Source organism: Bufo gargarizans, chromosome 2 (genome assembly GCF_014858855.1).
Source record: "Bufo gargarizans isolate SCDJY-AF-19 chromosome 2, ASM1485885v1, whole genome shotgun sequence".
Lineage (NCBI taxonomy): Eukaryota > Metazoa > Chordata > Amphibia > Anura > Bufonidae > Bufo > Bufo gargarizans.
The window spans coordinates 458,014,520-458,035,741 of record NC_058081.1 but is presented as its reverse complement, the minus strand read 5'-3'; positions in this window follow the sequence as shown (position 1 = coordinate 458,035,741).

The following is a 21,222-nucleotide window of genomic DNA, read 5'->3' as shown; positions in this document are numbered from 1 at the left end:
ATGACTCTGGGAAGGCAGAAAATGGAAAAACTGAAAATTGCCTGGTCCTCTAAGTGTTAATGGATGAATGGTATTGAGGAGCCCCACGGCCATTAACAATACAGATTAACTAAAGATTGTGGTCTCATTAATTGGATTAGAGCCTGTTGCGTCTCAAACAGCCACACAGTACTCAAATGTAGCACAGCCACATTTAAAACATCAGGCGACTACGCCACGTGGTCATGTCCCAATAAACTAAGCAAATAAGGAGTGCCAGACTGATGTGCTATCCTGTTCTTGGCTTTGGAAGTATTGAAAAGGAATGGGGCTCACTGTGGTTTTCATTTTGGGCATCCCCTGCTATATCAGCTATGCAGGAAACTAGACATATTCATGAAAGTATATTAGAACATTTAGAAAGAGTACCAAAAGCTGCACATTTGGATATCAGGAGTCCACAGCTTGTACACAAATGTCAGTCAAACCTGCTCATTTAGCTGGGAGCGGACCACTATCTAATGTGTATGGGGACTCCTGATTCTGCTGGACCGCATGTTGGATTTCGTCATACCCAATCCTTTTGTTCTAGGAGAGATAAGAGGAAGTGGCACAACTACAACTCACTGGGCCCCACAGCACATTTTTGAACTGCCCCCTTTAAGCAACTTCTTTGCAACTTCCATCTCATGTGCAACTTCCAACTCACGTGCAACCCCCACTCCTGTGGCTAGTTTAAGATTGCCCTCTCAGACCGGGTCCGGCAGCTGCTTCATCCATTTCCTACAGTGTCACTGTAAATAATGTCATCGTATAATACTGTTGAGGGGGCCCCGGTTACTGTGCCCCTGATAAGAGGTGTCCATTAATTGCTTTCTCCCTGTGCAGAACCAGGAAGCCGAACATACATGTGTATAGGGCAATAAGTAAAGATAGCTGTTCAGCCAACAAGTATGTAGTGTATATGGCTGGCTTAACCCCTTCCAGACACAGTCATTTTCTCCATCTTGACCAGGCCTAATTGTGCAAATGTGATATGTATTCCTTTATGTGGTAACAACTTTCTAATGCTTTTTCTTATCGACGCTATTCTGACATTATTTTTTCATCACACATTATACTTTAAGTTAGTGGTACATTTGGGTGGATATCCAAAGTTTGGGTGGATATCCAAATGTCATTTCTTTTTAAAAAATGTTAGAAGACTTAGAATTTTAGAAGCAAAGTCCACTCTTTAAGGACCATTTCAGTTTTGAAATCCCTCAAATTATTCAAAACTGAATTTAGAAACTTTGTTAACTCTTAAAGTGGAACTGTTTTCCTTTTTTCTTTTTGTAATGTGTAGGGGAAATGATACTATTTTTGTAATATACTTTAATTACTGGAATCGTACAAAATAGCTCTAAAGTGTCCCTTATGAGCCTTAGCAACGCTCCTCTGTCTTCTGTTTACATAACTGTGGAGACTTGCTCAACATTGACTGTGAACAAAAGACAGAGGAGCGTTGCTAAGGCTCAAAATGGGCCACTCTATTTTTCTAATAGAAATTTATAATTTCAGTAATTAAAGATTATTACAAAATGGTCAGTATCACTGCCCCAACACATTACAAAAAAAAAAAAAAAAAAAGAATAATAGGAATTAAAGCAAAATGGAGGTGAATTAAAAAAAATATATATTTTTCCCCAGAATTTCCATTTTAACCCCTTAAGTACCCCCACTGTACATGTACGGCGCTGGTGGATGTGACTTAAGGACCAGCACCGTACATGTACTGTGGGCTGATCAGGCGGGTGCAGGAGCTGCGCCACCCAATCAGCGGCAGGGATCCGGCAGTAACTGACAGTCGGGCCCCTGCTGCATACTCCGAAAACAACGATGCTGGAGTGTTAACCTATGTTAATGTCTTCCAAAAACCGTATGGCGTTCCCGGACAGCAGTTGATGACCATAAATGGAGTGTTTCTTTAAACTACAGAATAAGGGTAATAAATATTGAGTTTTGTTTGACTGTTAACCCTTGCTTTGTAATCGTAAAAAAATGGATTAAAATGGAAAATCTGCCAAAAAAGTGAAATTCTGATATTTCATATACATTTGCCTTTCATTCTTGTGAAACACCTAAGGTTTAACAAATTTTGTAAAATCAGTTTTGAATACCTTGAGGGGTGTAGTTTCCAAAATGGGGTCACTTTTTTGCAGTTTCTACTCTAAGGGTACATCAGGGGGTCTTCAAATGTGACATGGCAACTTAAAATTATCCCAGTGAATTCTGCCTTCCAAAAACCATATGGCGTTCATTTCCTTCTGTGCCCTGCCATGTGCCCGGACAGCAGTTTACAACCACATATGGGGAGTCAGGGTAATAAATATATAATTTTGTTTGTTAACCCTTGCTTTGTTAGCGGAAAAAAATAAATTGATTTAAATGGAAAATCTGCCAAAAAAGTGAAATTCTGACAATTCTCCTTTAATTTTTGTGCAACACTAAAGGGTTAACAACATTTGTCAAATCAGTATTGAATATCTTGAGGAGTGTAGTTTTTAAAATGGGGCCATTCATGGGTGGTTTCTATTATGTAAGCCCCACAAAGTCACTTCAGACCTGAATTGGTCCTTAAAAATTCGTTTTTTCTTAAGATTTGCTTCTAAACATCTAAGCTTCTAACGTCCCAAAAATAGAAAATTAAATTTACAAAATGATCCAAACATGAAGTAGACATATGGGAAATATATATATATATATATATATATATATATATATACACAAATATATTTTAAAAAAACGCATAAAATTAATAATAATAATAATAATAATTCATTCCATTTCTACACAAAAATGTAGAAACAACAATGAAAATATGAATAAAATGAAACATAAATAATAAATGTTTGAAGACGAATCTATCAAATGTAAGTTTTTAAAATGGTGTATTATGCTATTATGTCTTCACTGGAAATTAGTGCATTCTAATTACTAATTTTACTCATTCTTGGCTAAAAATCATATTTTCAATTGGCCTTTATTAAAAATATTGAGCGATTCTGTCACAAAGGGTTAACTGTTTTTGTAACTATGTGACTGGTCATCTAATAACCCTTATCTCTAAACTACTAAGAGGTCATACACACATTTAAGCCACATTCTTACCAGTAAGGATTGAGCTTTAATGAGTGTGTATAATGTGAGAGAGCAGAGATTAGGAGCCCATCTGCTCCTCAGATGACGGAAAAGACAGAAAATACACAGGCAGCTAGTAGAGCATACAGAGTCAGCTCTGTACACAAAAAATGATTCCATATTGTTAATAAAGACCGATTAAAAATGAAGTACAATGCAATAATTTAAAAAAAATTGCCACTAAAAGGTGTACATAACCTTTAAACTTACAAATCCAAAACATTTCATACCTAAAAAGCTGTTTACAAGATCTAGAGATTTGGTCAATGGGGGTTACCCGGGATAAATTTTTATTTTTGGAGCCGTGTTGAAGAAAATGTCTCCCTCTACTCTGACCATGTGACCAGTCTCCCTGTCTCTGAAAAACACCCTCACAGCATGATGCTGCCATCACCATGCTTCACTGTAGGGATAGTATTGGGCAGTGCCTGGTTTCCGCCAAACATGATGCCTATAATGGAGGCCGAAAACGTCAATGTTCAGACTAGATAATCTTGTTTCTCACAGTCTTTTATTTTATTTTTTTGCAAACTTTCATGTGTCTCCTACTGTGGAGAGGATTCTTTTTGGCCACTCTGCCATAAAGTCCAGTTTGGTGGAATGCTGCAGTGATGGTTGACCTTCTGGAAGTTTATCCCATCTGCACACAAGATCTTTGGAGCTTAGCCAGTGACCATTGGGTTTTAAGTCATCTATCTTAGCAAGGCCCTTTTCCCCTAATTACTTAGTTTGGTGGGTTACCCAGCTCTAGAAAGAGTCCTGGTTGTTCCAAACTTCTATTTAGGAATTAAGGAGGTCACTGTGCTTTTGGGGATTTTTAGTGCTGCAGACACGTTTTAATACTCTTCTGTGGCAAATTATTTGTGTAATCATTTTATTATATCTTTGCATGGGACAACACTGAAGATATGACACTTTGATACAATGTAAAGTAGTCAGTGTACAGCTTGTATAACTTGCAGATTTGGTGTGCCCTCAAAATAACTGTCTAAACCACTGGCAACAAAGTGAGTACACCCCTAAGTGAAAATTGCCAAATTGTGCCCAATTAGTCATTTACCCTCCCCGGTGTCATGTGACTTGTTAGTGTTACAAGATCTCAGGTGTAAATCTCTCATACTGGCCACTGGAAGTTCAACATGGCGCCTCATGGCAAACAACTCTCTGAGGATCTGAATAAAAGAATTGTTGCTCTACATAAACATGGTCTCTAGGCTATAAGAATATTGCCAACACCCTGAAACTGAGCTGCAGCACGGTGACCATACAGGGGCTTAACAAGACCGGTTCTACTCAGAACAAACCTCTTCATTGTCAACCAAAGAAGTTGAGTGCATGTGCTCAGCATTACATCCAGAGGTTGTCTTTTCAAAATAGACCCATGAGTTCTGCCAGCATTGCTGCAGAGGTTAATGGGGTGGGGGGTCAGCCAGTTCTCAAACTATATGCACTGCATCAAATTGGTCTGCATGGCTCTCGTCCCAGAAGGAAGCCTCTTCTAAAGATGATGCACAAGAAAGCCGTCAAACTGTTTGCTGAAGACAAGCAGACTAAGGATATGGATTACTGGAACCATGTCCTGTGGTTGATGAAACAAAGATAAACTTATTTGGTTCAGATAGCGTCAAGCGTGTGTGGCAGCAACCAGGTGAGGTGTACAAAGATAAGTGTGTCTTGCCTAGAGTCAAGCAAGGTGGTGGGAGTTTCATGGTTTGAGGCTGGAAGGGTGCTGTCGGCTGTGGGGAGCTACAGTTCAAGGGAACCATGAATGCCAACATGTACTGTGACATACTGAAGTAGAAACTGGGCCACAGCACAGTATTCCAACATGATAGCAACCCCAAGCACAGCTCCAGGACGACCACTGCCTTGCTAAAGAAACTGAGGGCAAAGGTGCTGGACTGGCCAAGCAACATGTGAAGCTGTAGTGAACTCCATGCACAAAAAAAGTTAAGGCTGGAAAACAATGGTGGCTACATAAAATATTGACACTTTGGGCACAATTTGGCCATTTTAAATTAGGGGTGTACTCACTTTTGTTGCCAGCAGTTTAGACATTACTGGCTGTGTATTAAGTTATATCTTCAGTGTTGTGTTGTGAGATACTATATGTCCTCGCAAATTTTGTAGTTTTTCCTTTTAATAAATTTGCAAACAATGCAGGGGTTATACATACAGGGGTTTGAATCAGGCATTTGAAATACAGCCATTTTGTGCAAAGCAATCTTTACTTCAGGCCTACACTGATTCAGGGCATGTGTGATCCCCCCTATACATACAGGGGTTTGAATTAGACATTTGAAATACAGCCATTTTGTGCAAAGATATATTTACTTCAGGCCTACACTGATTCGGGGCGTGTGTGATCCCCCCTATACATACAGGGGTTTGAATTAGACATTTGAAATACAGCCAATTGAAATACAGCCATTTTGTGAAAAGAAATCTTTACTTGAGGCCTACACTGATTCAGGGCATGTGTGATCCCCCCTATACATACAGGGGTTTGAATTAGGCATCTGAAATACAGCCATTTGAAATACAGCCATTTTGTGCAAAGATATATTTACTGCATGCATACACAGATTCAGGGCGTGTGTGATTCCCCCTATACATACAGAGGTTTGAATAAGGCATTTGAAATTCAGCCATTTGAAATACAGCCATTTTGTGAAAAGATATATTTACTTCAGGCCTACACTGATTCAGGGCGTGTGTGATCCCCCCTACACATACAGGGGTTTGAATTAGGCATTTGAAATACAGCCATTTGAAATACAGCTACTAGAAATTTAAAAAAAACAGCCATTTGAAATTTTGAAATACAGCCATTTTGTGCAAAAATATTTTTACTTCAGGCCTACACAGGTTCAGACCGTGTAAGATACCCCCCTACATACAGGGGTTTGAATTAGGCATTTGAAATACAGCCATTTGAAATACAGCCATTTTGTTCAAAGATATATTTACTTCAGGCCTAAACTGGTTCCGGGCATGTGTGATCCCCCTATACATACAGGGGTTGAATAAGGCATTTGAAATGCAGCCATTTGAAATGCAGCCATTTTGTGCAAAGATATATTTACTTCAGGCCTACACTGATTCAGGGCGTGTGTGATCCCCCTATACATACAGGGGTTTGAATTCCGTCACTGGAGGGTGATTGTAAGATGCTCGAGTACAAGCGCATGCTGTTAGACGCGCTGCTGGTGGCATTCCCACCTGACAGTGGGGGCACAGTGGAAGCACAAAGCGAAGGCAGAGGACGACGAGAGGTCGCCTACGCAGCTGGGGCACCACCAGCACCTCAGAAGGCAGGGTTTCATGGCCGAAATGTGGAAAAGCTTTGTCAGCATGCCACAACAACCAGCACCACCAGCTGATATGGAACGTCTTAGCAGGGGTCAGCATTTCACCAACATGGTGGAGCAGTATGTGTGCACACACATACACGTACTGAATGACGGGTCTGCCAACTTCAACTTCATTTTATTTTAGTGCCCTAAATTGAAAAAAATCTTATTTTCAGTTGTCAGGTGACATTTTACCATTTTTGGCGTACACAAACCCCTGCTACGCCTGGGTGACAGGGGCCTAAATCTCTCAAAATCCTCTGTTCTATTGGTCGGTGACAAGAACCCACTTTTGCCGTGAATGAACCCCTGCTGTGCCTGGGTGACATAGGCCTAAATCTCTCAAAATCCTTTGTTCTATTGAAGATATCTATCTCAAGATTGGATATTACTGTTTTCCATTTTGGAGACCACAACAAGCAGACTCGGCCGGGGGGGTACTGTCTCAGGTATTCCTACTGCACCTGTTTGGCAGCCCCCCAGTGAAGTGAGTAAAAATTGCCATACAAGATCTACTTGTTTCCGCAAGTGAATTCCAGCGACCCTGGCCGGGGGGGGGGGGGGTATACTGTCCTAGGTATTTGCGACCACTGACCTATGTGACAGCCCCCCCTAGTGAAGTGAGTAATTCAGTTCACTTCAGGATACAATCAACTACAACACTTATTTTGTGCTTTCTTTTTCTGACATTCTTGCTTGGAGGTCACTGTCGCAGGTGCAATTATACCTGCTTGACAGCCCCATATCAGAGTAAGTTGCTATTTGTTGCTATTTTTCGGCTATTACTGACCACTCGTTTATTCGTCCCTTCCAGGGATATTATCATACCTAATTGCGCTTATATACATATATATATTTTTAATAATTTTATATTTTTAGTTTTATGTTTGTGGGGTGTAGGCGCTATCGATGTGTATTTAGAAGTTCTGAAGGTCACTAACACTATAGACCCAATCCTACACATATATACTTTTTTCTCTTGCTATCTAAGTGTTTTAGCCTGGTGCTAACACAATTTTTTGGTGCAGCCTCCCCTATTACTGTCGTCTGTTAACTATATATTTTTTATTTTTCTGCTATTAAAATATAATAAAAATTTCTTCCCTGGTCCACATAGAAACAATATTCCATCTTCAGTCCCATCACCGTTGGCGCCTTGCGAGTGGGATATTCCTTGTACTAAGGTCTTCCTAACCTCCTTTCTTTTGTTTTTTGCACCTTTCTGTCTATTGCTGGGTGACATGAACCCCCTTTTGCCGTGAATGAACCCCTGCTGTGCTTGGGTGACAGGGGCCTAAATCTCTCAAAATCCTCTGTTCTATTGCTGGGTGACATGAACCCCCTTTTGCCGTGAATGAACCCCTGTTGTGCCTGGGTGACAGGGGCCTAATTTCTAAAAATCATCTGTTCTATTGCTGGGTGACAAGAACCCACTTTTCCCGTGAATAAACCCCTGCTGTGCCTGGGTGACAGGGGCCTAAATCTCTCAAAATCTCTGTTATATTGCTGGGTGACATGAACCCCCTTTTGCCGTGAATGAACCCCTACTGTGCTGAGTGACAGGGGCCTAAATCTCTCAAAATCCTCTGTTCTGTTGCTGGGTGACAAGAACTAACTTTTGCTGTGAATGAACCCCTGCTTTGTATTGCTGACAGGGAACTCAATTTTGTGAAAACATCTGTTACTAATCGGAAGATGCGCGACTACAAGCGCACGCTGATGATGGCATTCCCATCTGACAGCAGGGGAACAGTGGAAGCACAAGGCAAAGGCAGAGAAGGAGGAAGAGGTCGCCAACGCAGCTGGGGCACCGCCAGGACCTGAGAAGGCAGGGTTAGCATGGCCAAAATGTGGAAAAGCTTTGTCAGCCTTGGAGGTGCTGACCTGCCCTGCAGCCAGTGTATAGTGTGAACGTGTGTTTAGCACAGCAGAGAGCATTATCACAGGGCACAGCCAATGTGGACAAACTTACGTTTATTAAAATGAACCAGGCATGGATCTCACAGGACTTGTCCGTTCCTTGTTCAGAATAGACATTTATACCAGCCTCAACCATCCATTCTTCTACTCAAGTGCATTTATTCTTTGTTTTATTTTGTTATATATCCCAATATTTTGGTGGGATACCCCAATTTAAAAATACAAAATAACACAATCAGTGTTGGCTACATATTCCTCCTTCAACACCGCCACGTCAACCTACACCGCCACATCCACCCATCCACCACCTCCTCAACCTCCTACTCCTAGATCCAGATTGTTATTTTAATTTTTTCTGTATTTTATGTTATTTTAAGTCATTTTCCTATCCACATTTGTTTGCAGAACAGTTCTGTGCTCTTAAGCACATTTTGATGCCTTTTGCAGCCCTCTAGCCCTTTCCAGGACTATTTTAGAGCCATTTTAGTGCCCAAAAGTTAGGGTCCCCATTGACTTCAATAGGGTTCGGGTTAGGGGTCATGTTCGGGTCAAGTTCGGGTCCCGAACCCGAACTTTTTTTTTCAAGTTCGGCCGAACTCTTCGAACCCAAACATCCAGGTGTCTGCTCAACTCTAGTAGTGAGCAATTTGACCCCAAAAGTGTTTAGCAAAAATTAATGCACGGCGGATAATGCAAAGTGTAAATTGCACAGATATGCCATTTCAGTGTCAAATATGTTGAGTCCAGGGTGCATCAGTGTGAAAAGTAATCCTTTTTATTATTATGCCTTGCTTCTTGGTTCTATAAACACCCTACATGTGGCCATAATCTTTTGCCTGGACATACAGCAGGAATAAAGGAATAAAAGAGTGCTGTGTGCATTTGGGGCCCAGTGTGGTGATTTAAACTGCTTGTGCTGACAGCTGTACGGGCTCTGGGGGGAAATAATAAAGGGTGGAGTGAGCATTTTGATGCCACAGATATTTAGCAAAAATGTATAAACATTAATTTTCACACATATAAGGCATTCCAGTAGCTAATATATTGTGCCCATTTTGTGCAAGTGTGAAGAGTGTGGAATGTTTAGGTGTTCCACAAGAATTAAAGGAAAATGGAGATAAAATGTCAAAATTTCACTTTTTTGGCAGATTTTCCATTTTAATCCATTTTTTTCTTTAACACATGGAGGGTTAACAGCCAAACAAAACTCAACATGTATTACCCTGATTCTGAGGTTTACAGAAACACCCCACATGTGGTCGTAAACTGATGTAAGGGCACGTGCCAGGGCACAGAAGGAAAGGACTGCCGGATGGTTTTTGGAAGGCAGATTTTGTTGGACTGGTTTTTAGACACTATGTCCAATCTGAAGCTTTCCTGATGCACTACTACAGTAGAAACTCCCAAAAGTGACCCCATTTTGGAAAATAGGGGATAAGGTCAATAATAAAAAAAATTGTGAGACACGGAAACTGTTTTTATTTTTTACAATGTTCATCTCACAGGTTAGATCATGCGCTATTTTTATAGAGCAGGCTGTTACGGATGTGGTGATATAAAATATGTCTACTGTCATTGTTTCAGTTTTACATAATAAAGCATTAAAAAAAAATCTGTTTCTCCATTTTCTGAACGCCATATTTATTTTAATTTTTTTGACAATCATCTTGTGCTGGGGCTCATTTTTTGCAGGAAGAGTTGACATTTTTATTGGTACCATTTTTGGTTACATATGATTCTTTGATCATTCATTTTTATACTTTATGAGGCAAGGTGACCAAAAAAATTGGTTGCTTTGGCAGTTTTTATTTATTTTTACAGCATTCATGTAACTTTTTTTAAAGAGCAGGTTGTTACGGATGTGGCAATACCTAATATGTAAACTTTTTCATATTTATTTAAGTTTTACACAATAATAGCATTTTTTAAACAAAAAAAATGATGTTTTAGTGTCTCCATAGTCTGAGAGCCATAGCTTTTTTTTATTTTCTGACCGATTGTCTTGGGTAGGGGCAAATTTTTTGCAGGATGAGATGACGGTTTAATTGGTTCTATTTTGGGGGCATACACCTTTTTGATCTCTTGGTGTTGCACTTTAAATGATGTTAGGTTAAAAAAAATTATTTTTGGGCACAGTTTTTGTGTAGTTTTTTTCATGGTATTCACCTGAAGAGTTAGGTCATGTGATACTTTTATAGAGCAGGTTGTTACGGACATGGCGATATCTAACATATCTACTTTTTTATTTATTTAATTTTAACATAATAAAAACATTTTTGAAGTAAAAAAAAAAACATATTTCAGTGTCTCAATTGTGTGAGTAATTTTTTGTGTGAGTAATTTTGTGTGAGTAATTTTGGGGGGCATATACCTTTTTGATTGCTTGGTGTTGCAATTTTTGTGATGTTAGGCTGACCTACATCACCGGCCGTAGGTCAGCCGCATCGGATCGCGGACCCATTCACTTTAATGGGTCCGCGATCCGCCCGTTCCGCAAAAAGATAGGACATGTTCGATCTTTTTGCGGAAACTGAGGTTCCGAAGGGTCCCGTGCGGCCTATCCGCGATTCCGGATTTTCAGACCCATCAAAGTGAATGGGTCCACATCCGTGATGCGGAATGCACACGGAACTGTGGCCGTGTATTGCGGCCCGCGATTTGCGGGTCGCAATACGGCCACAGATCACACATGTTCCTGTGAACTAAGCCTTACTCTCAACTCAGCATAAAGTGTCGTGAAGCTGTTGAGGTGTGTCGAGTTCCTGGATTTAATATATCCCATATGTGCTCACCTAGTCTCTTTTGCAACTGCTGTGTAGAGCACCCCACGTATTGGAGGGCACGTACCTGGCATTCTATACAATAAATGACATGTGTGTATGCACAGCTGATTATTTTGACTAACAGTGGCAGAGGATTATTCCAGAGGATTTTATCCATGGTTTGGCAAAATTAAAATTGCTAGTTTTCCACAGATATGTTATTTCAGTCTCCAATATGCTGTGCCCAGCTTGTGCCATCTGAGACACCACACGCCACTTAAATTGTTAGGTGGGTTCTAATGCGTGTGGAATTGCAATAAGTCTGGAGGCCTCATGCACACGACCGTTGTGTGCATCCGTGGCCGTTGTGCCGTTTTCCGCTTTTTTTCGCGGACCCATTGACTTTCGATGGGTCCGTGGAAAAATCGGAAAATGCACCGTTTTGGCAGCCGCATCCGTGATCCATGTTTCCTGGCCGTGAAAAAAATAAGACCTGTCCTATTTTTTTCACGGTTAACGGTTCACGGACCCATTCAAGTCAATGGGTCCGTGAAAAATGACGGATGCACACAAGATTGTCATCCGCGTCCGTGATCCATGTCCGTGATCCGTGTCCGTTTTTTCCTATCATTTCAATGGCCGTGAGCGGTCCGTGGAACCGCAGCCTGGATTCCTGCTGAGTGCAGGAGCGCACGGCGTCATGGGTTGCTATGACGCCGTGCGCTCCCTGCTGCCGCCGCAATACAGTAATGCTCTGGTATGATCTTGCTGTACGTGCGCTGAATACACTTGTTTTTATTTAAGTAATTTGTAACCACAGCCATACACAAAGTTGCAAATGTTGAAATGGTTGCAACAATGTATTGCACTAGCAAACTTATGCAAATGGCGGAATAGGGTGGAAGCACTGCAGGTGAGAGCTATATTATTGTTAAAGCTCTGCCCTGTAAGCTGGTTACAAATTACTTAAATAAAAACAAGTGTATTCAGTGCATGTAGCAAGTGTGGAGGCAGAGGCTGTACCCATACAATTGTGGAGTGAGCCATTCCTCCAGACTTAGCCTGATAGGTTTATCATGTGGTGGGTTGCCACTATTTTAATAAATATGACAATAAAGTTTTTGTTGTAAGAGTTTATTCAGGCAGTAAAAATACAAATAATATATATGCAAGATTACCCCTATAGTTAAATCTTGAATTAGTTTAACCCCTCAACAACCGAGGACGACAATGGTCGTCCTTAATCGCCGGCACTTAGCGCTCGAGGACTTAGCGTTCTTGTCCTGCAGTAGTTCCTCCCCCCGCGTGTGGTCCCCCGATCAGCAGCAGAGATCCGGCGGTTACTGACTGCCAGATCCCTGCTGCATCCACCAGCATCGGCGATAACGCAGATGCCTGTGGATTAACCCCTCATATGCCGCGGTCAGCGCTGACCGCGGCATATGGGAGGTTTGCGCTCCCTCACATCATACATCGGGTCCCCACGCTGCTTTGGCGGGGACTCCGTGGTTGCCATGGCAGCCCCAAGCCCAAGGCTTGGGCCCTGTCATGTATGGAAGCCTAAGAGGCCCATCCCCCAGGCTGGGTCTCCTAGGCAACTGTTAGCGTCTTACAGTGTAAGACACTAAGGCCCCTTTCACACGGGCGAGTATTCCGCATGGATGCGATGCGTGAGATGCATTGCACCTGCACTGAATACCGACCTATTCATTTCTATGGGGCTGTTCACATGAGCGGTGATTTTCACGCATCACTTATGCGTTGTGTGAAAATCGCAGCATGCTCCTCTTTGTGCGTTGCGGTGTGATAATCCACGCAACGCAGGCCCCATAGAAGTGAATGGGGTTGCGTAAAAATTGCAAGAATCCGCAAGCAAGTGCGGATGCGGTGCGATTTTCCCACACGGTTGCTAGGAGACGATCGGGATGGAGACCCGATCATTATTATTTTCCCTTATAAAATGGTTATAAGGGAAAATAATAGCATTCTGAACAGAGAATGCATAGTCAAATAGCGCTGGAGGGGTTACATTTAAAAAAAAAAATTTTTTACTCACCTTAGTCCACTTGTTCGCGTAGGCCGGCATCTCCTTCTGTCTCCTTTGCTGAACAGGACCTGGGGTGAGCATTAATTACATGAACAGGACCTGTGATGACGTCACTTCGGTCATCACATGTTCCATCACCATGGTAAAAGATCATGTGACGGACCATGTGATGACCGGAGTGACGTCATCACAGGTCCTGTTTATGTAATTAATCCTCACCCCAGGTCCTGTTCAGCAAAGGAGACAGAAGGAGATGCTGGGCTACACAAACAAGTGGACTAAAGTGAGTTAAATAAATAAAAATTTAACCCCTCCAGCCCTATTGTACAATGCATTCTGTATTCAGAATGCTATTATTTTCCCTTATAACCATGTTATAAGGGAAAACAATACAATCTACAGAAAACCGATCCCAAGCCCGAACTTCTGTGAAGAAGTTTGGGTTTGGGTACCAAACATGCACGATTTTTTTCACGCGAGTGAAATTACATTACATGTTTTGCACTCGCGCAGAAAAATTTTTCCGCAATGCCCGTGTGAAAGGGGCCTAACAGTTCAATACAGAAGTATTGTGCTGTATTGAAACAAGGATCAGACCCTGTCCCATAGTGGGACAAAAAATAAAGTGAAAAAAAAGTTAATAAAATTAAAAATTAAAAGTTTTAAGTAAAAAAAAATACTTTTCCAAAAATAAAGTTAAAAAAAAGTAAAAAAAATAGGGAAAATACATATAGACATATTAGGTATCGTTGCATCCATATCAACCAGCTCTATAAAGATATCACATGACCTAACCCCTCAGATGAACACCATAAAAAATAAAAACTGTGATAAATAAACCATTTTTTGGTCACCTTACATCACAAAAAGTACAACAGCAAGCTATCAAAAAGGCATACGCCCACCAAAATAGTACCAATCTAACGGTCACCTAATCACGCAAAATATGAGCCCCTACCTGAGACAGTCGCCCAAAAAATAAAAAAACTATGGTACAGAATATGGAGACACTAAAACATAATTTTTTTGGTTTAAAAAAGAAAAAGCTGTTATTGTGTAAAACTTTACATAAATAAAAAAAGTATAGATATTAGGTATTGCCACGTCCATGTCGACAGGCTCTATATAAATATCACATGACCTAACCTCTCAGGTGGACACCATAAAAAAAAACTGTGCTAAATAAACCATTTTTTGTCACTTTACATCACAAAAAGTGTAATAGCAAGCGATCAAAAAGTTATATGCACCCCAAAATAGTGCCAATAAAACCATCATCTCATCCCGCAAAAAATTTGACCCTACCTAAGATAATCGCCCAAAAACTGAAAAAACTATGGCTCTCAGAATATGGAGACACTAAAACATGATTTTTTTTTGTTTCAAAAATGATATTATTGTGTAAAACTTACATAAATTTAAAAAAGTATACATATTAGGTATTGCCGCATCCATATTGACCGGCTCTATAAAAATATCACATGACCTAACCCCTCAGATGAACACCGTAAAAAATAAAAAAATAAAAACTGTGCTAAATAAACATTTTTTTGTCACCTTCCATCACAAAAAGTGTAATAGCAAGCGATCAAAAAGTCATATGCACCCAAAATAGTGCTAATCAACCCGTCATCTCATCCCGCAAAAATCATACCCTACTTAAGATAATCGCCCAAAAAATAAAAAAAACTATGGCTCAGAATATGGAGACACTAAAACATAATTTTTTTTGTTTCAAAAATGAAATCATTGTGTAAAACTTACATAAATAAAAAAAATTGTATACATATTAGGTATCGCCGCGTTCGTGACAACCTGCTCTATAAAAATACTGCATGATCTAACCTGTCAGATGAATGTTGTAAATAACAAAAAAAAGTGCCAAAAAAGCTATTTCTTGTTACCTTGCCTCACAAGTGTAATATAGAGCAACCAAAAATCATATGTACCCTAAACTAGTACCAACAAAACTTCCACCCTATCCCTTAGTTTCTAAAAAGGGGTCACTTTTTGGGAGTTCCCACTCTAGGGGTGCATCAGGGTGGCTTCAAATGGGATATGGTGTAAAAAAAAAAACTGTCTAGCAAAATCTGCCTTCCAAAAACCGTATGGCATTCCTTTCCTTCTGCGCCCTGCCATGTACCCGTACAGCAGTTTACAACCACATATGTGGTGTTTCTGTAAACTACAGAATCAGGGCCATAACTAATGAGTTTTGTTTGGCTGTTAACCCTTGCTTTGTAACTGTAAAAAAAATATTAAAATGGAAAATCTGCCAAAAAAGTGAAATTTTGAAATTGTATCTCTATTTTCCATTAATTCTTGTGGAACACCTAAAGGGTTAACAACATTTGTAAAAATCAGTTTTGAAAACCTTGAGGGGTGTAGTTTCTATAATGGGGTTATTTTTGGGTGGTTTCAATCATGTAAGCTTCACAAATTGATTTCAGACCTGAACTGGTCCTTAAAAAGTTGTTTTTTGAAAATCTCTGAGAAATTTCAAGATTTACTTCTAAACTTCTAAGCCCTGTAACGTCCCCCAAAAATAAAATGTCATTCCCAAAATGATCCTAACACGAAGAAGACATATTGGAAATGTTAAATAATAACTATTTTTGTAGGTATTAATATGTATTATAGAAGTAGAGAAATAGAAACTTGGAAATTTGCTAATATTTCTAAATTTTTGGTAATTTTGGTATTTTTTTATAAATAAAAATGATTTTTTTTTACTCAAGTTTACCAGTGTCATGAAGTACAATATGTGGCAAAAAAAACAATCTCAGAGTGGCCTGGATAAGTCAAAGCATTTTAAAGGTATCACCACATAAAGTGAAACTGGTCAGATTTGCAAAAAATGGCCTGGTCCTGAAGGTGAAAATGAGTCCGGTCCTTAAGGGGTTAAGGACATTGTGTTGCTTGCCTCTATGGTACGAGTATTGGCTTCTTCTGAGAACCATACATGCTTTATTTTTCTTTTGACGGAGCTGTGTGAGGGCTTATTTTTAGAAGGATGGGTTGCCATTATCATTGCTACTATTTTTGGAGTACATACGACTTTTTGATCCCTTTTAATTTTGCTTTTTGGATAGCAGGCTAAAGAAAAAACAATTCTGCCATTGGTTTTTGGGTCCTGTTATTGCGGTGTACACGGTGCAGAAAAAAACTACATGTTAACTTTATTCTGCTGGGCAGTAAGATTACAGAGATAGCATTTTTCATGTTTTTGTGTCGCCATTTTCTGAAAGCCATATTTTCTTTATTTTTCTGAGGTGCCATTTTCAATAATACAATTTTTACGTGCGACTTTGCTTGATATCATGATTTTTGGGAATGGTTTTTATGTTTGCTTTTTGCTTTTTTTTACAGCATTTACCTGACATGGTAGATCATGTGATATTTTTATAGAGCTGGTAATTTTTCTATTTTTTATGATAGTAAGGGAAGGAGACTTTTTTTTGACACTTTTTTTTGACACTTTTTTTAAGAACAATTATTTGCTTTTTATTTTAGTCCCAGTAGGGGGCTTCAAATTTTGAGGGTCTGATGGTCGGTTTAATTAAGTACATTACATGTTTTAACACTGACAGTTCACCTATGAGACCCACCTTGGATCTTGGCCACATAGGCTTCTATGGCTGGCAGATCTAGAGTCCTTTGTAAGGCTTCAGGTACTTGTACACCACATGTCAAGAAGTGGTTAAAGGGGACCTGTTACCTCTCCTACTACACCTACACCTCAGTATGCTAGGCGGAAGCTTCTGCAGTATGGGTACAGGGGGGAGGTAACAAGTTGAGGGTGTGTACCTGCACAGTCTGTAAATGGCAGCACTGATTGGATAGTCAGACTGTGCAGGTATACCCCCCCCCCCCCCAACTGGTTACCACCACTCTGTACCCTTACTTCAGACTGCTAGCAATTCATGCATAACTTCTAGAGCAAATAATAAAGGAATGGCACAACATAGAGCCATAAGAATAGATGCTCCAGAACTGTTATTACAAACCGCATTCCAAAAAAGTTGGGACACTATACAAATCGTGAATAAAAACTGAATGCAATGATGTGGAGGTGCCAACTTCTGATATTTTATTCAGAATAGAACATAAATCACGGAACAAAAGTTTAAACTGAGAAAATGTACCATTTTAAGGGAAAAATATGTTGAATCAGAATTTCATGGTGTCAACAAATCCCAAAAAAGCTGGGACAAGTCCATTTTCACCACTGTGTGGCATCTCCCCTTCTTCTTACAACACTCAACAGACGTCTGGGGACCGAGGAGACCAGTTTCTCAAGTTTAGAAATAGGAATGCTCTCCCATTCTTGTCTAATACAGGCCTCTAACTGTTCAATCGTCTTGGGCCTTCTTTGTTGCACCTTCCTCTTCATGATGCGCCAAATGTTCTCTATAGGTGAAAGATCTGGACTGCAGACTGGCCATTTCAGTACCCGGATCCTTCTCCTACGCAGCCATGATGTTGTGATTGATGCAGAATGTGGTCTGGCATTATCTTGTTGAAAAATGCAGGGTCTTCCCTGAAAGAGAAGACGTCTGGATGGGAGCATATGTTGTTCTAGGACCTGAATATATTTTTCTACATTGATGGTGCCTTTCCAGACATGCAAGCTGCCCATGCCACACGCACTCATGCAACCCCATACCATCAGAGATGCAGGCTTCTGAACTGAGCGTTGATAACAACTTGGGTTGTCCTTGTCCTCTTTGGTCCGGATGACTTGGCGTCCCAAATTTCCAAAAAGAATTTCGAATCGTGACTCGTCTGACCACAGAACACTCTTCCATTTTGTCACACTCCATTTCAAATGATCCCTGGCCCAGTGAAAACGCCTGAGCTTGTGGATCTTGCTTAGAAATGGCTTCCTCTTTGCACGGTGGATTGTGTTCACTGACAATGGTTTCTGGAAGTATTCCTGAGCCCATTCTGTGATTTCCTTTACAGTAGCATTCCTGTTTGTGGTGCAGTGTCGTTTAAGGGCCCGGAGATCATGGGCATCCAGTATGGTTTTACGGCCTTGACCCTTACGCACAGAGATTGTTCCAGATTCTCTGAATCTTCGGATGATGTTATGCACAGTTGATGATAGATGCAAAGTCTTTGTAATTTTTTGCTGGGTAACACCTTTCTGATATTGCTCCATTATCTTTCTGCGCAACATTATGGGAATTGGTGATCCTCTACCCATCTTGGCTTCTGAGAGACACTGCCACTCTGAGAAGCTCTTTTTATACCCAATCATGTTGCCAGTTGACCTAATTAGTGTTAATTGGTCTTCCAGCTCTTCGTTATGCTCAAATTTACTTTTTCCAGCCTCTTATTGCTACTTGTCCCAACTTTTTTGGGATTTGTTGACACCGTGAAAATTCGAATCAACGTATTTTTCCTTTAAAATGATACATTTACTCGGATTAAACATTTGATCTGTCATCTACGTTCTATTACAAATAAAATATTGACATTTGCCATCTCCACATCATTGCATTCAGTTTTTATTCACAATTTGTTTAGTGTCCCAACTTTTTTGGAATCCGGTTTGTACATGGGGAGTGCATGTAGCTATTAAACAGGAATGTCAGGAGTGGTGGAAGGTCCTCTTTTAGATAAGGGGAGCATCAGAGCAAGAAAATGCCCCATTTCTCTATTAGTACTTGGAAAAGGAGCAATGGGGAGCTTCTATCCGGGTTCAGCCCTGAACCCAGAAAACCCCTTTAAGTACAGAGAGTGGAGATATCTGCTAATGCCTGCAGCTGTCCTTTTCCAGTTCTCTGTACTCCTCTTTACCATTCACAGGGCACAGTTTAAAAAAAAAACATATCTTTAAATTAAAAAGTTGTATTGGTATTGAGTAATTTGCCAGTATACTAGCTTCTAGCTCTGCAGCAAGTCATTCTGTGATGGGGCAGTCAAAGAAGGACACAGTGCCAAAAATAATCTGATAGGCATTTTGTAGCTGCACTCCTGCTACTTAGGTTTTTACACGTTATATTCTACCTGAGATTGCTTCATATTATGAGCTGCAAATATTAGTGTGCTGGTTGTTACTGGAAGCAGTAGTCAGCAGTTTGATGACCTATACTGTAAATCTCTTACAACTTTGCTGAATCTCTACAATGTAATATATTTTGTGCTTCCCTGCATTTTGGAAGAGGCAATTTTTGGTATTACTTTGTTTAAAGAGTACTTGTCCCCTAATGCAAAGCACCAGAGTAAGCTCTGAATAGACGCTATCAAGCAATGAATGCTGGGAGACTTCACTCCGGCTTAGAATGCTGTAAGACATGCAACATTTCAGGTTAAAGTTTCGTGTCACAAAACATATTTTTTACATTTTCAAACCAGCAGCTGGATCTGAACACTTTTGTAGTTGCATGTAATTAAAGATTTAGTATAGCGACTGAGTTATTCAATAAAATCTATCTGTATAGCGCCACCTGCTGCTTGTTCTTTTCATTACTTATATTGTCCATCTCACTAAGCTAGTGGAATGTGCTCACTTCACACCTTCAAAGGCCACCAGCTATATCTTCTGTAAGAAGCTGTGGCAGTTAACAGGATAGAGCTGCAGCAGAAAGGACACAGCCCCTGAGCGGTCAGGCCGAAGATATTCTAGCAGAGCAATTGGAGCAGTGAATGGGGAGACATCTGGACCCATGTGAGGTACAGGGCTGATTCTAGCTTTGTTAGAAAGGGATTGTCATGTACTATATGAAATCAGTCTTATATTTTTTCATCAATCATAGATTTTAAAATAAGTTTGTATCCATTAGTGAACTATATTGGCGCTTTATGATAAACCTATATTTTAGTCACACAAACGTTCAACTTTACACTCTGCAAATCTAAAGAGGTGCTGAATGACGATGCACAGAGTAAGGCACCACCATCATAGTTACTTAATCCCCACTGCCACTCAACATCCATACATTACAATATTTGTAACCTTTCATAGATGATACTGTAGAAATATACCTGAAGTACCATGTAGGCTAACAGAGTACATAGCTATGTACAGACGTGGACAAAATTGTTGGTACCCTTTGGTCAATGAAAGAAAAAGTCACAATGGTCACAGAAATAACTTTAATCTGACAAAAGTAATAATAAATTAAAATTCTATAAATGTTAACCAATGAAAGTCAGACATTGTTTTTCAACCATGCTTCAACAGAATTATGTAAAAAAATAAACTCATGAAACAGGCATGGACAAAAATGATGGTACCCCTAACTTAATATTTTGTTGCGCAACCTTTTGAGGCAATCACTGCAATCAAACGCTTCCTGTAACTGTCAATGAGACATCTGCACCTCTCAGCAGGTATTTTGGCCCACTCCTCATGAGCAAACTGCTCCAGTTGTGTCCGGTTTGAAGGGTGCCTTTTCCAGACTGCATGTTTCAGCTCCTTCCAAAGATGCTCAATAGGATTGAGGTCAGGGCTCATAGAAGGCCACTTTAGAATAGTCCAATTTTTTCCTCTTAGCCATTCTTGGGTGTTTTTAGCGGTGTGTTTTGGGTCATTGTCCTGTTGCAAGACCCATGACCTGCGACTGAGACCAAGCTTTCTGACACTGGCTAGTACATTTCTCTCTAGAATTCCTTGATAGTCTTGAGATTTCATTGTACCCTGCACAGATTCAAGACACCCTGTGCCAGACGCAGCAAAGCAGCCCCAGAACATAACAGAGCCTCCTCCATGTTTCACAGTAGGGACAGTGTTCTTTTCTTGATATGCTTCATTTTTTCGTCTGTGAACATACAGCTGATGTGCCTTGGCAAAAACTTCGATTTTTGTCTCATCTGTCCACAGGACATTCTCCCAGAAGCTTTGTGGCTTGTCAACATGTAGTTTGGCATATTCCAGTCTTGCTTTTTTATGATTCGTTTTCAACAATGGTGTCCTCCTTGGTCGTCTCCCATGTAGTCCACTTTGGCTCAAACAACGACGGATGGTGCGATC